General features: G+C 53.3%; 1 protein-coding gene across 1 annotated transcript in view; it reads right to left on the bottom strand.

Annotated features, from left to right (window-relative positions):
• Positions 1-5,799, bottom strand: part of SH2B3 (SH2B adaptor protein 3) — a 96,513-nt gene extending 90,714 nt beyond the window's left edge. Inside the window, exon 1 of the mRNA XM_044990076.1 lies at positions 5,217-5,799. The gene's annotated coding sequence lies outside the window, so the exon portion shown is untranslated. The remainder of the gene's footprint in view (positions 1-5,216) is intronic.
• Between the last annotated feature and the right edge of the window lie 1,506 nt (positions 5,800-7,305).

Below are 7,305 nucleotides of genomic sequence, written 5' to 3' on the forward strand. Positions count from 1 at the left end.
CAGCCGAGGTAGGAGACCAGCAGGCACGGGGAAGGGGGTGCAGGGGCCCAGGGCAGCGCAGGGAGGGGTGAGTGCAGAGGGCTAGGGCTGGGGGGGGGGGGAAATGCAGCTGGTGCATGGGGGACAGACTCTGGGAGGGGGACGGGTGTCTGGGGGCAGTCCCTGGATGGAGGGCTATGGGGCACAGCCCCTGGATAGGGGGAGCTGGGTGCATGGGGGACAGTCCCTGGCTAGGGCATGCCCTGCACCAGGCAGAGGTCCCCATCTTTGCAGGCAAGCTCTGCAGCCACACTCCCCAGGCACTCCGCCAGCAGCAGCACAGCAGGGAGGGTGGCACAAACCATGCCATGCCACCTTTACAGGAAATTAATTCATTTTTGAGTTATTTTTCTAATTTAAAAGCTCCTGCCAGACTTTTGCCAGTGTTGAATTGACAGGTACTGTTATCGATTTAAATCATATTGCTGTCATATAACAAATACGAAACCTTTTTTTTCTGTAAGTGTACAGGTAGTATATCTTTGTGTGGATACAGCCCACACAATACACAGAGAGCTGCATACGTGGCCCACAATGGTAAATAGGTTGAGAACCACTGCTCCAGCGAGGGGGCCTAGTGATAAATGCAAGAGCTGCAGAATCAGGCCCACCATCTATCACAAACGAGATACACACACGCACACACACACGCACACCCACAAAGAGGCTATTTTAAAAGGACACTATCAAATGAAATTGGCCCCACACTGAGGATTTGTAAAATTCACCTTTTACAAAACCCAAGAACAAACTCTTCTTTTGCCATTGCAGTGGAAATTGTTAAAACATAATAAAATAAAACAAAACAGAACAAACAACAACAAACCAAACAACCCCCACACCCCAAAACGTAACATCCCCAGGGAGCATTTGCAACCCAAACACGGCAGAAACGGAGCTAGGCAAGGCAAGCTGAAAATGAAACTGACTGCTCTGTTTCCATTCTTGGGGCCAAAAGAAATGTAAACAATTGATGTAGACCCTGAAAAGTAAATTGGATGTTTAAAGAAATACTTTCAGTTTTAACATTATCAGCTGAACATAAACACACACACAAGGAAATCAGAGTTTTCCAGACTCATGAATTTTAAGCTGACAGCTCCCCTTTAAATTCAAGGAGTATTTAACATTCCTTCTGTATACATTTACACTCTTGCCCTGCTTACGACTTACTTCTCAAACAAAACAGAAAGTTCCCAGAACTAAATTCTATGAACAAACTCACTGTTTTTCTCCAGGATCGCATGCATTAAAGGAAGCATTGTACGCCAGGCAGTTGCCTAGCAGGGTTGAGGCTGCTCTGTCTAGCACGCTGCCAGCCCGATCATACATGAACCATGCTTTAGAACCTGACACAGTGACCAGTTTGAGTAAAGTAAACGTAGTGCTGCAACTGGGGAGACTGAAATCCTCTGCATCTGCAGAGTGGGTACAACATGGGTGGGAGCAGCAGAAGCTGCTCTCTAGCCTTGACCTGAAGGGACCATCCCTCGGGGGTGAAAAGGTGCTTAAGTCCCATGCCCGATTCATTCACTCCTTAGCCTCTCTAACAAGACCATGCCTACAAGATCCCACTCCCCCAGGGGAGGGCAGCTTTGCATTCCCCCAGAACCCCCACCAATGGAAGTGACCCGATCAGCAGATCACCTGGCTAACCCTGCTCCTGCCCCTTCCCAGGTCACGCTGCTGGCAGGCTCCAGCAGCCTGGCAAGAACTTGCACTATTGTTCCCCACACCTCTGGGTGAACTCATAAATGCGCTACTCCCCTGCATCCATGGTTACTGCTATCCCCCCTCCCTTTCCCAGCCTCAGAGGAATTGGGACACTACTTGACATCACCCTGACTGCTACATTTCCATTCGATTTTCCAACTCTGATCACTGTTTTATTTCAAGCCAAGTACTGTTAACAGTTAACATTTTGCAATGCTACAGAACTTCAAGGGGCTTTTCCTTTATAATTAAACATACACCCCTGCAAGTAATGAAGAGGAAAATCCGGTTAGCATCATGCCACTGACTTTGGTGGAGTTATTCCTGATTTACACCAGTGTGGGAAGAGATATCAAACCCAAACATACCTATATTTGTACAACATAATACGGTCATAACTGGCCACATTCTGATCTCACTTGAGTGACACTGACTTTTCAATAGTATAATATAGTGTATAAAGAAATCTTAAGTGTTCTCCCCAACATTTTTTTTAAAGGTCACTGGAATCTCACACACATGACAATACTTGCACACCTTAAAAACTGCCCAGTTATTTCACACCTGCATGAAAAGCCAGCGGGCATCCCAGTGACTGGCAGGTTATTGCCACGATACCAGGCTGTGACCTGCTCATGAACTGACCTTTGCAAGCGTTAGCCACCCTCTGCTTGAAGGCTGAACAGCTTGCTACCGCAATCCTGACAATAAAACGTGTGTTCCAATCACTCAAGCAAATGAAAGTTAGTGTAGGGTCCGTGAGAAACAGACTCCGTATGAATAATGATCTAACACACCATTAGAGGTATTACAGCAGCTCCAAACTGATCAAATAATGAGAGACAGTAAAATAAATGCACTAAGTAGGCAAAGGATGTGGAAAGTACTTCTGGGAACTTTTTTCTACTGATCTCTAAAGATCCAGAAATATTAAAAAAACCAACAACCCAGGGAAAGATAGAAAACTGATGTGTGTGTGCAACAGAGGGAGACTGAAGCTCAGGGAGCAGGTGCCCTTGATAACAAAAGAACACATCCCTTGAAACAAGCAAAGGTAAACTACAGAACCCTCTCGCCACGGTGGGCAAAGAAACTGTGGCGCATGTGAGGGGAGGAGGGGCGACGAAGGCATGTGCCTGGTGAGTGCACGCTGGTTCCCCCCCCTGCAATCAACATGGGTTTTATTTTTAAATATCAACGTTTGGAAAGATAAAAGGATTGCTGGAGGCCTGGTCGTACACAGAGCTGTGTTTAACTCAAAGAGTGATTTTATATCAATTGAGTTAAACCCATGCAACTTGTGTGTTTTCACAATCTTAGATCAGTTTACAGCTAGTGTATCTCGGTTTAATTTGCACTGGTAAATGTACAGGTGCAAGCTGAACCAACAGAACCAACAGAACCAGTCTCGAACAGCCCACACAGAAAAGCTGCACTGGTTTAACGAGGCCAAGTCAAGTTAAACCGGTGCAACTTCTGTGTCGAGACAACGTTCCTTTAACTCAGTGATGGGAGCGATATAAATATCCAGGGAGCCTCATGTACCCGCTGGGATGTAGGGTCTAAGTTACGTAGCAACACATTGGCATAAGCCCAACGGGGAGGTGGAAGAGCAGAGTGCCGCTGGAGCAGTACCTAACAGCAGGGTTTAAAAAGCAGACTTCCCCTGCTTAGTCATACACCTTCTCACACACACACACCCCTTCTCTTGGGACCTACTTACCTCGCTTTATAAACGTATAGTCACGCCACGCCCGTTATAGGTTTGCAGTGGCAACACTAGTGTGTTACAACATGATCCTTCTAACACAACAGGCTATTTAAACAGCTTACACTTTGTCTTATGCCTACACCCTCTGTAGGATTTGTGCCAATTCTATCATCCTGCCGAGGTTTTTCCACAACCGAACGAGGAGCTCACACAAAACAAGACTTGAAAGTAAAAGCCACTGATTTCCTTGCTTAGACACAATGCAAAGCCACAGAGCTCTCATTATAAACAAATCTCCATGGAACAGTTCGGGATGCCAGCAGGCTGGCCACTCCTATGGGTCCAATTCAAAAATAAAAGGGTCCTTCCTGAGGTTTTATCATCACAAACAAGAAATTGTAACTGCCAGAAATGCCGAGTTGTGTAAATTATAAATAAAAGTGGAGGTTTTTGTTGGGGGGGGGGAGGTAACTGATAAGGAAATATTAGGGTTTGATCTGTCAAAATGAAGCCAAAGGCAAAAACCTCCCTTTGATTTCACAGGCCCTTCTACTCGATCAAATAACCTGCTGGTAAAACTCCAGTCCCACCAGAGGTGCCTCAGAAAAAGGCTTCTCGGAGCATGTTGTCAGTTCCTCTCTCCGCCACTTGTTCAGTTACCTCATTGCAAAGAATAATTCGAGCCCCCAGCGGGCCACCTACCACCCCCCTTCCCCAGCCCATCTTGACTCAACCGGTAACAAGAACTCCAGTCAATCCCAGGTCAGGTGGCTGTCAAAGCACCTCGGCAAACAGCCGCAGGCTTGGGAACGTCCCTGCTCCGAGCGCCCGGCTGGGGGGAAGGAGCCGGGCCCGGGTGCCGCGGGCAGCAGGGCTGCTCCAGGGAGCGAGCATCGCCAGCGAGCGCGATGCACCGACCCCAGCGGTCCGGCTGCCCGGCCCGGGGGCAGCCCCTGCTCTCGGCGCCCCCGCTGTGAATGCAGGGGGGGGGGCAGCCGGGCCTCTGCCTCGCCGGACTGACACTGGGGCTGCCCCAGGGAGACCCTGCCCGGGGGATCAGGCCGGAGACCCGGGGCGCGCCCCATCCAGCCCCGGGGCTTGTCAGCCCGCAGCTGGGAAAGGGGCCTCGTGGCCAGCGACACCGAGCGGGCGGGGTCCCCCGCCCCGGACGGGGACCGCTTGGCCCTGGAGCCTCAGGCCGCCCCGCTTAGGCTCCTGCTTGGAGGGGCCTGAACCCCCCCCCCCCTCAGGCTCCGGGAGCGGCTGGGGGGCTCCTCGCCCCTGTGCCCCGCAGCTCCCGGGGGGCTCGGGAGGACCTGGCCGCCCCCCACCCCCGCGCGGCCCCTCCCTACGCAGCAGGAATAGGAGCCGCGGCCGCCGCTACTTTCACTTTCCAGGGCAGCCCGGCGGGAAGGGCCCCGGCCCCGGCCCCTCGCCCCGGCCGGGCGAGCCCCGCACCTGTCCCTGCCTCGGGCGGATGGAGTCGGCGGCGCTCGGCGCGCACGTGGTGCTGCCAATGGGGGGGGGGATCGGGCCCCTTGTACCGCCGGGCTGCGCTCCGGGCCAGCGCTAGGGAACCAAGGCCACATCCCCCGGACACCCCGGGAGGCGGGCTCCGGGCAGGGGGGTCCCCCGGACACCCCGGGAGGCGGGCTCCGGGCAGGGGGGTCCCCCGGGGCACCCCGGGAGGCGGGCTCCGGGCAGAGGGATGCCCCCGGGCCAGGCGGCGAGGGGACGCGGGCAGGGGCCGTACCTGCAGGAGAAGCCGTCCGTGTGGCGCTCGCCCATGGTGCTGGCCGCGGGGCCAGGTGCTGCTGCCTCGGGCCGGGCGGCGCCGGGCTCGGGCAGGAAACCCGGGCGCGGAGAGGGGTCGGCGGCGGCGGCGGCTCCGCCCCGCGGCACTGGCCTGGAGCGCGGGACCCCCCCGCTGCTGGGTCCCCGGCTGGTCGGCAAAGAGCAGCGGCGCTGGGGGGTGCGGGGGAGGGGCAGGCCAGCGGGCCCCGGGTGCAGACAGCGCGGGGGGGGCTGCCGCCCCCAGCGCCTCTTCCCTGGCGCCCACGTGCGCCGCACTCCCCGGGGGCCGCGAAAGTCGCTGTCACGCTGCTGCGCGGGTGGGTCTCTTCCCCGGGCGCCGCGGAAAGGGGCTGCGTGTTTACAGCCCGCCGGTTAAAAGGCAACTTTCGGACCAATAAGGAGAGAGGGAGTCGGAGTCCGGCCGCAAACGATACCGAAAGTAGCCGGCTGCTCAGTGCTGCCTTGCGCCCCGCCGGGGCTGCGGGGGGAGGGGAGACCGAGCGGCACAGAATGAGCCCCCCCCTCCGCCCCCCCGTCTTATCTACGGCTTGAAAGGCGGAGAAACACCCCCAGCCTGCGCCGCCAGTGCACCGCCTATGCCGCGGCCCCGCTCACACACGGCCGGGAAGCCATCGCCGTGCGCGGGGAGGAGAAATTCGGCTCGGGTGGTTTTCCAGCGACAGGAGAAAAACTTGCACCCTGACATTAAACCGCTGCCTCCAGCACGAGGTTTCCCGTCCCGTTCTCCTCCGGCTGCGCTTCCATTGCTCTGCAACGGCGCCCCCTGGAGGTGTGGTTGTGTCATCAAAGGGGGGGGACTTAAAGTTGTATTTGGTTTAATTCTTCATTTCCTTTTTTTTCCCTTCCATAGAATGTCAGGGTTGGAAGGTCATCGTGTCCAGCCCCCTGCCTTCACTAGCAGGACCAATTTTTGCCCTTGATCCCTAAGTGGTCTCCTCAAGGATTGAACTCACAAGCCTGGGTTTAGCAGGTTAATGCTCAAACCACTGAGCTATCCCGTTCCCAATTTAAAAGTTACCTGCTTTTAAGTTAAAGAAGAACCAAAGGAAAAAAAGGTTCTCACAGACTTTGCATTTTCCAGCTAGAATTTGGTGTAAAAGTGCCATTTACACACTCACCAGGATAGAAAGGCTTGGGAGGAGGGTTCATGAATTCTGTGTGCAAAGCACTTTGAGACCTTGGATGGAAGATGCTGTTGAAGTGCAGAGTATTGGTATATTATATATTTTCAGTACTCTTCCACCCACACACTTTTTTTTATTACCAGGGATGTTTTCAGAAAATGGGTCTTTGTTCCTTAAAAGCCAGTCCCATCCTGTGGCTGGTGTTATAGCACAAGGGAGTCTGTCATGCTTCCAGGAAAGCTATTTATGCACTTGGGAATTCTCTGCAATCTTTTCTTCTTGTTTTTATCCTTCCGTCGTTGTTAAATGACGTAATCCCTCTGCAAGAGGCAAGCTGAGGGGCTTTAGCCAAGCCCAAAGAATATTGATCATAGTAGAGAGCGGTGCCTTGATTTTCCCTTAACAGTGTTTGAAAAGGAGATCAGGATAAAAAGTGCAGTCACAATGCCTTTCTCTATCTATGATCAAGCCAGTCCTAGCGAGGAGGGATGGACTCCACCAGCAGCAGTCTTTGCTGTCTTGGAAGCAAAGGGAAGAAGCATTGGGTGTAACTCCAGTTTGAGACTGGTCAATGGGACAATTGTACTGTCCTAGAGAATTAAGGGCTGCATGACTGGCCCTCAGACACACAATCTACTGAGCCATCCAAAATGACAGGATGATGCTTATTTGCCTGTAGAGTGAAACTTAGTTGGTCTGTGCAGTCACTTCTCCCACTGGCTTCACTGCAAGGCCTGTATGTGAAAAAAATCAAGAACAGGGCCCTTTCTTTGGCCTTTTACACTCAGACCTAGGCTGTGAAGAATCAGAAACGTTGGGGGAACTAATGGTTTTCCCTTCTTCTTGAGCAGAACTGCATAGGCAATGGCTGGTGCCCTCACTGACAATAGACAACCTGACGCA

This window comes from Mauremys mutica, chromosome 16 (genome assembly GCF_020497125.1).
Source record: "Mauremys mutica isolate MM-2020 ecotype Southern chromosome 16, ASM2049712v1, whole genome shotgun sequence".
NCBI lineage: Eukaryota > Metazoa > Chordata > Testudines > Geoemydidae > Mauremys > Mauremys mutica.